Source organism: Gobio gobio (assembly GCF_949357685.1).
Source record: "Gobio gobio genome assembly, chromosome: 1".
In the NCBI taxonomy this organism is placed as follows: Eukaryota; Metazoa; Chordata; class Actinopteri; order Cypriniformes; family Gobionidae; genus Gobio; species Gobio gobio.
In genome coordinates, this window is record NC_137097.1 from 15,830,886 (window position 1) to 15,843,247 (window position 12,362).

Here is a 12,362-nt window from a genome sequence, read left to right on the forward strand (position 1 = left end):
ATATCGCCCAGCTCTAAGTTGAAGCTCATACTAGATATTAAACATGCTATACATGGGATCTTTGTTAGCTATGGTAAGCAATTCTAAAACATTACAAAAGAGAGTGAATTAATCCATAGTCAAAAACAAAATACAAAAGGAAAATCTAGCGATGGGATACGTTTATACATTTCTCACGTGTATTAGTTTGTTTCAATTCTCTATAATTCCTTTAGGTCTTATCTTGCTGATGTGTTTTTTGCAGTACTTATTTCGGGGTTTGGGGACCAGTTTGGGGATTGCAGAGTTGAAGAACTCTTAACTCATAGTTTGCTTGTTGGGTGAGGGGTTTTGTGGGTTATTTATTAAAATAGTCATTAATTGTGTGTCTGATCTGTTCCAGTCACTACACATTGAACATTTTTCAGTTAAGTGGGTATAGGATCCAGTTGTATGTTGGTTTTTAAACCCTATTGGTCTGAGGGGGTTTTGGGGCCCTTTAGAAGTTTTGACATGCTCTGACATGTTTTTTTTTTCAGTTGCTTATAAACATGTTAAATGGCAAAAGTGTCATTACTATAGATGCACGAATCCAGATTTTTGGGTTTTAGCCAAATACCGAATCCACTGGTTAAGATTCTGCCGAATCCGAAACTGAATACCGAATCATACTCCCCTCCTCAGTCCATTATCACAGTAAACGCATTAATGAATTAATGAATTTAACAACGTCCACAGCAGTGTATTTATCAATTTATTTTATTTTAACTGGGAAAAAAAAGAAAAGAATAGGCAGCATTATGCCAGGATGACTGTCCATCCTTTGCTGTACCTGAAGTTGCTGCATTTGGCTGTTGTCTGTAGATTCCCTCATGCACAACTCGTATTCTTTCGGATGTTTAAATGCAAATGTTTTAACAGCGGCTATTGATTAGGGTCCTTGCCACCACAAGACAAATCGGCATTCCAAATTGAACATGTAGCTCGACTTGAATCGCCTTCTTTTGATTGAAAGTACTGCCAAACAACACCTTTTCTGTTCACAAGTTCCATTTTCACTTTCTCACAGCTACTGCATTCGACAGTCCACCTAGTAAACACGTTCCCATAATCAACAGCAGCGTCATTACGTCGAGGAGCGGAGCGCACATATTGCAAGCCTAGGGTGTGGTTCAGTGGAAAAAATTGTTAAGTTTGGCAGAAACCGAACCCCATCCAAAAACCCAATATTCGGCCGAATCCTGGATTCGGTGCATCCCTAGTCATTAGGCTGTATTCAACACAAACTGGGCTACCATAATATGAGAGCAGCATGTATGTATGTATGTATGTGCGCTTATGCGTGGTTATTGAAAAAACATCATATTTAAGTCACTGAAATAAGGCCATACAATATGTGCATAGTAAATAGGCTATGTGTCCACAAGAATTTTCACTAATGGATGTTTTGCTTTAAAATTATTGGGTCTCATTCATGAAACACGAGCAGAACAAATTTGTGTGTAAATCGTTCATAAAGTTACCTTTTCACGAAAATGTTCGTATTTTCAAAATTAGTTGGTACGAAAGAAATTTACACCTGCTCACTACCATGAGCAAATGGTGTGTAAAACAACGTTCTGTGTTCTAATTTAGGCAAACTGATGACATTGCTTTATGATGCATTACAGTGGGGAGAACAAGTATTTGATACATTAGAAAAGCAGAACTTAATATTTGGTACAGAAACCGTTGTTTGCAATTACAGAGATAATTTGTTTCCTGTAGTTCTTGAACAGGTTTGCAGACACTGCAGCAGGGATTTTGAGCCACTCCTCCATACAGACCTTCTCCAGATCTTTCAGGTTTCGGTGCTGTCTCTGGGCAATATGGACTTTCAGCTCCCTACAAAGAGTTTCTATTGGGTTCAGGTCTGGAGACTGGCTAGGCCACTCCAGGACCTTGAGATGCTTCTTACGGAGCCACTCCTTAGTTGCCCTGGCTGTGTGTTTCGGGTCGTTGTCATGCTGGAAGACCCAGCCACGACCCATCTTCAATGCTCTAACTGAGGGAAGGAGGTTGTTGGCCAAGATCTGTCGTCCTGTCCCCTTTGCAGAAAAGCATCCCCAAAGAATGATATTACTACCTCCGTGCTTCACGGTTGGGATGGTGTTCTTGGGGTTGTACTCATCCTTCTTCTTCCTCCAAACATGGCGAGTGGAGTTTAGACCAAAAAGCTCTATTTTTGTCTCCTCAGACCACATGACCTTCTCCCATTTCTCCTCTGGATCATCCAGATGGTCATTGGCAAACTTCAGATGGGCCTGGACATGCGCTGGCTTGAGCAGGGGGATCTTGCGTGCGCTGCAGGATTTTAATCCATGACGTAGTGGCGTAGTGTGTTACTAATGGTTTTCTATGAGACTGTGGTCCCAGCTCTCTTAAGGGTCATTGACCTGGTCCTGCTTTGTAGTTCTGGGCTGATCCCTCACCTTCCTCATGATCATTGATGCCCCACGAGGTGAGATCTTGCATGGAGACCGAGACCGAGGGAGACTAACCGTCATCTTGAACTTCTTCCATTTTCTAACAATTGCGCCAACAGTTGTTGCCTTCTCACCAAGCTGCTTGCCTATTGTCCTGTAGCCCATCCCATACAATTTTATCCCTGATGTCCTTACACAGCTCTCTGGTCTTGGCCATTGTGGAGAGGTTGGAGTCTGTTTGTTTGTTTGATTGAGTGTGTGGACAGGTGTCTTATACAGGTAAAGAGTTCAAACAGGTGCAGTTAATACAGGTAATGAGTGGAGAACAGGAGGGCTTCTTAAAGAAAAACGAACAGCTTTGTGAGAGCCGGAATTCTTACTGGTTGGTAGGTGATCAAATACTTATGTCGTGCAATAAAATGCAAATTAATTATTTAAAAATCATACAATGTGGTTTTTCTGGATTTTTGTTTTGGATTCCGTCTCTCACAGTTGAAGAGTACCTATGATAAAAATTACAGACCTCTACATTGCAGTGTATCATCAGCAGTGTATCAAATACTTGTTCTCCCCACTGTATGTACCATAATAATATTTTAAGAGTTCATTTGCCCCGTCTTTTTTTTTTTTACTGTTCAATGTTGGGTAATAGGCAGCGCTAGTAACTGTCACTTTTTACCCGGCCATCCAATCACAGTGGAGGAAGGGCAGGACAAAAACTACACCGACCAATCATCCCACTTGTACACCGACTGAACGACAATAATGGAGAAGTTAATACTGCTTTTTACTGCATTTTTTTTATATTTCGTAATATTCTTCAAAATGAGATACTAGTAACACATTACTGCCATGGATATTCTGTATCATAGCAACCAAAGTATTTCAGCGTGAAAAACGCCAGCCGGCCTTTTTCAGAAGAGCACCAGGCGGTTTTTGCTGGCTAAAAATGCTTTGGTGGACACACGATAATTTAATATTTATTGCTAGGCATATGGCCAATTAGTCTCTTTAGCATTTATGTAATATACTGGAGCCAAACCTGAGAAAGAAGTCCAGAAGATTCCACAGTGTTCCTTGCCATGTCATTTTCAGTTGTAACTCATGCCCGGGGATTATGCTAATTATGAAGAAGCGTGCACGTGTGTCCTGTTTACGAATGTTTGGAATTCATTAATATACACCCGTTTAACTACTGAATCCACGGTATATGAATTATATATCCGTTTGTGAATCTTGAGGAGGGTTTTCATAACGGTCCATTTTATGCCCAAATTACTCAGAATTTGGCAATATATTTACGAAAGTTTCATGAATGAGGCCCATTGTACCTACCCATTCTCATAAAACTATATTGATATAATATATATATTGATATAACAAAATATATTGATTTCAATTTTGTAAGAAACTTCTTGTTTACAAAGCCCATATGCGAAGAGGCGTGAACGATCATGAATAATGCTGTGATTCACAACTGGGAAGACAGAGCCATATAATGAGCTGCATAATAGTGCTGGGCGGTATACTGCATGCTACCGGTATATGTCGCTAAAACAACGTTCGCAGGGCTCGACATTAATGCTTGTCCGGGACAAGTGGATTTTTTTGAAGGTGCAAGTGAAAGAGAATTTTACTTGCCCGACCGGACAAGCTGATTAAAACGTCAAAACATAACTAGGGAATCACCAAAATGCAACAATAATCCTGCATTCATTTAGTGTAATTGGCGATCGATAGTGGATAATAATATATACTGTATAATGAACTGACGGTAACAAGGTTGCGCTGTTGATGCTCGCGCCGCCTCTCGAGGAGAAATCACTACAAATGAGCGCCGCTCTTATTAAAGAAGAGAAAGCTGCAGAAAGAACAAGCCGAGCTCAACATTGCCTAACATTGCTTAGTTCTAAACATCGATTCTTATTTCTTTAGACATTGTTTTCCAGGTATATAAACGCACTCGTCCAAACGCAACTAGTTGAAACTTTGAATAATTTATTCTACAATAAATGGGTTGCAAACAATGACAAAAGCTGTTCCATACTTCCTATTAAACTCAAAAGATATAGAAAAAACAACAGTTATATAAATACATTTTATTTCATATTATTGTTGTTAATATGTTTATTATGTTAATAATTAGAATTAAATTCAGTGCTGCAAGCAACATTTTCACTCCGTTAAGATCCTTGCAGAAACCAAACAAAGTGAACATGTTGGTTTTCCTGTCACGAAACATGAAAATTCACGTGCGGTTAACCGACAAACCGCTAGATTAGTTGCGTCTTCACCGCGGTAAGAAAAATTCCCATACCGTCACAGCCCTTGGCGAAAGTACATTTCTTAAATAACCTAAACCAGGGTCTACAACCTATACACCACACGGAAGAGTACAAAAATAGAAGTAGAAACTTAACAGATTATAATGATGTATATAATACTTGCCTGTATGAAAAAGTATTTTGAGTCTATTTTGCACTGATAAGAAAAAAGTGCCATGCCAGACCTCTAGGGGTTAATGCTTTACATGTGTAAATGGTTTTGATGGCTGTTGTGTTGTGCTATTGGTTAATTTTTGTATTTTTTTATTCCTTAGACCTGATGCAGTTGAAAGAGGAGTGTGAAGTACTAAAGGAAATGGAAGAAAAAGATCAATATGAGAATGATCATGATTTCATAACTGAAGAAAATTTTTTTAGTTGCTCACAGACTGAAAAGACTTTAAAAAAGAGCAGAGAAAAAGCAGAAAAGAAAGAAACTGAGTTATTTTACCCGCTTTCAGGGCAGAAAGAGTTTCAATCAACAAGGAAATCTTACAGACAACATGAGAACGCACACTGGAGAGAAACCCTACACGTGCCCTCATTGTGAAAAGAGTTTCAAACATAATGGAAAATTTCAAGACCACTTAAGAATTCACACTGGAGAGAAACCGTTCACCTGCCAACAGTGTGGAATGAGTTTCAACCATAAAGGAAGTCTTGATCGTCACATGAGAGTTCACACTGGAGAGAAACTCTCCACCTGCCCTCAGTGTGGAAAGAGTTTCAACCGAAAAGGAATCCTTAACAGGCACATGAGAGTTCACACTGGAGAGAAGCCTTACGTGTGCCCTCAGTGTAGGGCTGGGCGATATGGCCCCAAAAAATTATCACAATATACTTTTCCATATCAGCCGATATCGATAAATGTCAAATCTTTATTTCTTTAAAGTTTCTTTAAAGTCTCCTGAGTGAAAGATGTAGAAAACAGACAGTTAATAGTGGGTTAACTATCCTTTATTGTCAAAACATGACAAACACTTCCCAAACAGTAGAGTAGAATATTATTAATATAAATATAATATATAAAATAAATATCTATTGTAAAATCTAGAACTGTAATGATATAACATTTGGCTCTGCTGACTGCAAATGAAAAGTTCAAGTGCTTTAAAGATAATGTTTGTCAATAAACAAAAATAGAATAAAAATCTTTCTGGTCAGCATGCCAAACCTTATAAATAAAAGACATTGACAATATAAATAAAAGAAAAATCTTAAATGTGATCAGCATGTTTTTACTCTACACTCTATAATATATCTATAATATAATTATATACACTGAATTAAAATAATTGTTTAAGTAGTAAAACCACTACTGGATTGGTCCACCGTGCAACTCACCGACACACACAACAAGCAACGAGAGTACAAAGTTCCAGTAAGGGCTTGTAACGAGTAGAATTAGGTACTGCTCCTTTAAAGGGGGTCACACACCGGACGCGAAGCAGTTTTGTGCAGCCACAAATATCATAACTATAATAGGCCTACTGTAATTAAGACATATATTCAACAAATGTATTAAAAACAGAAAGACGCTGTAGTTTCAGCCTTACACTCAAAAAAAAAAAAAAAAGGTTCTATATGGCACCAAAAAAATGGTTCTTGGCTCGTAATCATAGGGGAACCTTTTAAGTGCTTTATAGCACCAATTTTGGTGCTTCAGTGGTTCTTCAGTGGTTCTTCAGCGGTTCTTCACCGGTTCTTTGACTAAGGTGCTATATAGCACCGCTACCATATACAGAACATGTTAAGATATGGTGCTATAAAGCACCAAAAGTGGTTCTTCGTCGTAATCATAGAGGAACCATTTTTGGTGCTATATAGCACCATATCTTAACATGTTCTGTATATGGTAGCGGTGCTATATAGCACCTTAGTCAAAGAACCGGTGAAGAACCTCTTTAATACAATATTTGTTGAATATATGTCTTAATTACAGTAGGCCTATTATAGATAGTTATGATATTTGTGGCTGCACCGGGGTCCGTTATTTACTAGTTCTGAGAACTTCAGAAATGTGGAAAGTTATTAAATAGCTGTAAATATGATTCTTATTTTTTTAAATAATTTTTCTTATTATTATAAATAAAAAAGGGGTATGATCATTCATGCTTTGTACTGTAACTGTAACTGCAACCTTTCAATGGGGTAAAGTGCTGAAACCCTTTTATACTTTATTTAATGGAAACTATATTAACCACTCAAAACTGACAAAGAATGATAACAAAAGCACACGCCAACTCTTGCTTACTGATTTGAACAAGTGATTTATCTTTCATCCAAAGCCACACATGAAGCAATTTTGAATTTAGAATCATAGTTACAACTATTTAATGGACACTTTTCACATTTCTGAAGTGATATAATTGTGGCTGGGTAAACGACATAGATTTAGTGGAAGTACAGTGGTAATGTAGCGGTGAACTACAGCAATATATATTCTCATTTTCCCCAGTAGCTACAGCTCCATAAAAATAATAAATAAAGATAATATAGTATCTGTTAAGGACATATTATATTAATAATGCAATCAGTCAGTAAATAAAGTTTTACTCTCTTGCATCTGGTTCGTCTATGAAGCCATGTCTTTTGCATTGTTTTACAAAAGGCGTCCATTCACAACTGACTTCCGGAAAAATGTGATTGACCAATGACATTTCAGGTTACAATGAAATAAGTAAAGTCCCGCCCCACGACTGACAAAAATCAAAAAGTTTTTGCGCGAGCAAAATAGCAGCTCGAGCGCGAGTGTGGGGAATGATGACGCGCGGGTTTAACGTGGGTTGACGTGGGTTTAAAGGAGCTCGCGGGCTGCCGTTTCCTCGCGTGTAGATCTGTTATTCTCTCGCTGGGGTGATTTACTGCGCGAGCAAGCATCAGTTGTGCCCTCGGTTATTAATGGCATTAAAATGCCGCCATAGGTGGAATACATCTGTACAACCACCGATTGCTGGAGTTCAAGACGTCACAGCTTTATAGGTATGACGGCGCACTGGATTGACCCAGACCATCTACATCGATGCTCTGCATCACTTGCCTGTGGACAGTTACAGGGGTCTCACACGTTTGATGTACTTGAAGCTGCGATACATGACATACACTCTGAATTTGAGATCCATGAAAAAGTTGTCTGTATAACAACAGACAATGGATCAAATTTTTTGAAAGCATTTTGTGTCTATGGAGGTGAGAACATGCATGGCAACAATGCAGAAAGTGCAACAGCAACCACATCAGAGGATGAGGATGAATCTGACACTCAAGATGAGGAGAAATGTGAGCAGATTGAATATTGAATTGAATTGAATTGAGGTTACTGAAATTCTTGCTATGGATGTTCTTGAATTTCTTTTCAATTTCAAAGACCAGCGTTGTGCTTGCCATCTTCTGAACCTGGTTTCCACCATGGATGTTGACGCTGCTCAAACCGATGAAACGTACAAAAGATTATCAAGATCATCCTTCTCCAAATGTTGGGCCTTGTGGAACAAGAGTGGCCGTTCCAACAAAGCTGCAGAGATGATGGAAGAGGAATGTAGTTTGCAGTTAATTCATCCAAATGCCACACGATGGAACTCTTTGTTTCTTTCAGTGGAGAGGATCCTAAAAATCATGTAGGAAAAGGGAGATGGTGCTTTCCGGAATCTCTGTGCTGAATTCAAAATCCCCATGTGAGTAATGTTATAATGTAATGACTTTTCTTTCAGAGACTTTATGCCTTTTTCCACCAGCAAAAGTGAATATTTGTATGCCATCAAGGCATCCTGAGTTGTCAAATGAAATAATGGATATTTTCTTAATGTTAATTCAAAAATGGGATACAGCAAATCACTTCAAACCATTGCAAAATGTTCCACTGTCCTATGATGATGCATGTCTATAATGATTGAGTAGCATTTATATTTTGCAGTAATCAGCTACTCTAAACAAGGTTTTTCTTTTATAGGTTTACTCCTGCAGAAAATGCCTTTCTTGGGGAATATGTCACCATTATCGCCCCTGTTGCCAAAGTGATTAATATCTTGCAGGGAGAAACCAATGTGCACATGGGCTGGCTTGTACCAACACTCAACATCATGGTTTCCAAACTAAAACGAGCCAAGATATCCATGAAACTGTGCAAGAGCCTAGTAGATGCAATCCTTGCAGGTGTGAACAAGCGCTTTGGTGACATGCTCAATGATCCTGAGCTGATTGCGGCTGCAATCCTGCTTCCAAAGTTTAAAACTTATTGGACAACTGATGCTGCCATCCTCAAACTCGGTTCGTTGACAGGCATATAAAACTAAATGAAGAGCAGTGACATGCTAATTAGTGCAGATTTGTTTTTTTAATTGATCGCAAACTGATTTTAGAACTTACTTAAATATTTAGATGGAATAATGGGTGTTCTAGTATTGCATATCATTTTTGGGACATTTGAGAATATTCTATTTACTTTTATCAGTAAAGTGTTGTTGTTGTTGTTGTTGTTGTTTTTTTTAGCTGTGGAATGCTGAGATATATTTTAAACTGGGTAAGTACATATAAGCTTTATAATTTTAAAAGCACTAAAAATGCTTTTGAATTAAATTGTTGCAGAAACATTACTAAATGTGTATTATATTGTAGGTCTTGACTTCATAAAGGGAAATATGGAGGAGACCCGCTCAGCTTACAAGTGATGCCACTTCTTCAGAGGAAGAGGATTTCTTCAAGCCATTGAAGTCATCCCAGGCACAACAAGGCCCAGCAGTGCTTGATGGCTATCTGACATGTGCTGGTGATGACATGGGTGTCCTGAAAACTGGCCTCATTTTCAGTCCAAAAAGATCTAGAATAAATTCCAAAGTTTAAGAACCAACTTTTGTTAAAGTTGAATAAAAAGATTGCCCCTCTCTGAGACTGAAGGTGCGTTCACACCGGACGCGATTCGCGTGAGTGATTTACATGTTAAGTCAATGCAGAGACGCGAAATGGCATTCTGCGGCGCGAATGAGGCAGCGAAATTTGCGCGATTGAGGCGGCGCGAATGACGCGAATTGAGCGTTTTGAATTTGTGATTCGCGCGAATCGCTCAAGTTGAAAAATCTGAACTCTGGCGGATATTTCGCGCCGCGTTAACCAATCACGAGCTTGCTCTAGTAGTGACGCATTTACAAGCGGAGGCAGAAATCCGAACAACAATGGAGGACAAGATAATCGTGGCCGTATGTGGATACCCGGAGCTGTATGATACATCATCCTATCACTACAGGAACAGGAATTAAAAGGATCTTGCTTGGAAGAAAGTGAGTGAGGAGGTCGGACAGTCAGCCACCCTCTCAACAAAATCTATGTCAGCCATTTCACAACGAGACTGGAGCAGAAAAAAGAGCCAGAGCCAGCGGCAAATGTGAGAAGGACTAGCCGAGGAAAGGCGGGTCTCGCCGGGTAAACGAGGGCTGAGCGCCGCTGATCCCCTGGATCTCACAACTCCAAAAACGCCAGATAAAATGCTCAAATAGGCACTCTTTTTATAAATTAACCACAGATTTGAACGTTAAACAACTATATTATCGCCTGACAAAGTCTTTAAACTACGTTTTGTCACACATTAATAGCAGTATTTTTTACAAAAAAGACGTAAAGTGACCGAGACGAGGTGGCTCATCTAGGCTCATATAGAAGCCCCTCCCATGACGCAAATTCGCGTCTGTTGTGTAGTTGTCACGCGCGAATGAAGCGAGTAAACTCAAAATGTTCAAGCGTCCACTTTCGCGCGGTTAGCGCGAATTGCGTCCAGTGTGAACGCCACATGAGAGGTACATTATATCAAAGTCAGCTCCGATTTGACTTTTTTGTTTTGTTTTTGTTTGTCCATTTTACTGAAAATACCTTTTTTGAAAATGTTTTACCTGTTGCTTTTTTGAGCACTTGAGTTTGACTTGGACAGACTTGTTTTATCTGTGTTTTTGTTACGCCATGTCGAAATATTGAGGTGTTCAATTTCTTTTCTATATTAGGAAGTAAAACATCATAAATAAACTTTCTTGTTTTTCACTGACCTACAATATATCTTTGTGTTGAGGACTAGTGCATCTTTGAGCCAACATTCAGTACGAGTCAAATACTTAAGTACTTTTGAAATGGGATACTTTAAGACTTTTACTCAAGTCGTATTTAAATTGGTGACTTGAAAACTTGTAGTGGAGTAATTTTTACAGTAAGGTATCTGTACTTTTACTCAAGTATGGCTTTCAGGTACTCTTTACACCTGTCTTATACTGTCTTATCTATGAATAATGTTAATAATGAACAAAACATAATGTTGTTCTGTTAGTGTTGGGCTATTAAAGCATATCAATCATCCACACTAATTAATTGATCACATATTTTGCCTACACATGCCTTGTGTAGTGCCTTGGCATACAGCAAATTGATTTCTAATTAGCAACCTGTTAGACAACTTTATACAAAGCTTTTTTACATAATGATTGACAAACGTGACAATATAATCAAGTAAATGTTTTAAATATATGTAAAACTACAATACATAAGGTGTTGAGTAATCACATCATTTAAAATAATGTGAACTGTTGTAAGTCCTACCAGTCGCATTGTGAACGTTTGAGAAATAAAAAGGGTAATAAAAGCTGTCAGTGACCTCATAAAGAATTGTACATACATGTATAGGTGTGTGTGTGTGTGTGTGTGTGTGTGTGTGTGTGTGTGTGTGTGTGTGTGTGTGTGTGTGTGTGTGTGTGTGTGTGTGTGTGTGTGTGTGTGTGTGTGTGTGTGTGTGTGTGTGTGTGTGTGAGCACGTGCGCTGATCTGTTGGTGTGTGTGAGAGAGGGTGTGTTTTAAATGCAATTACAAAGCAGTTATTTGGATTTGTTTAACTCTGAAACATTTTTTGAGTTGTGTTGTGGTAGAAATATCTACGGGTAGCACCAGTTGATTGCCGAGTGCAACCATTCTACGTCATCAACACAGAACGCAAACAAAATGGCGCCGCCCATTGTCCAAATATGTAATGGATTTTTTAAATAATGTGGATCTTTCATGGGTTTTCTATATTTCAGTATGAGACATCATTTATGTTTTATTAAGCCATACAAGTCTTAACACCAAGGGATCCCTTTAAAGGAGAGAATTAGAGAAAACAAAGGCCTAGATGGGCCAGAAGTCTCTGCTTTAACTCTGAGTTACAGAATGTGGGCGGCAGCACAGCTTCACAGAATGCCATCACTGTGACATCACAGAACATTAGAATGTTCAGTATCTCTATAACACTCGCTCTGCTCGTCTCCGCATTACTCGCTACTGCTTTACCCAATACTACAGTCCGTTTGCTTGATTTCAAGATTCGTTCTGCGTTACAATAATATTCACCAATAAGTTTCACTCTGCTCGGTTGATTTCAGTCGATATATTCAATTTGCAAGATTGTCTACAAAACTAAACTTCAACTGTTGTCCAGAAGATTGAGCTGGCTCTTAATCAGTAAGCCATGCTGTTCACTATTAGTCTGGTGCTGATGCGATACTGCTTTAGCAAGGTGAACAAACATCCACCTAATATAATGCAGTCGGAACAAGAACAAATGACCAAGAAGACGACGAAGAGACGA

The 12,362-nt window shown here is 38.7% G+C and overlaps 1 long non-coding RNA gene across 1 annotated transcript; it reads left to right on the forward strand.

Annotated features, from left to right (window-relative positions):
- The first annotated feature begins 7,130 nt into the window (after positions 1–7,130).
- LOC307124001 lies at positions 7,131–11,399 on the forward strand. The gene is made up of 4 exons (XR_013816232.1): positions 7,131–8,442; positions 8,718–9,034; positions 9,257–9,287; positions 9,383–11,399. It is a non-coding gene; the product is annotated as an uncharacterized lncRNA (long non-coding RNA).
- The last annotated feature ends 963 nt before the right edge of the window (positions 11,400–12,362 follow it).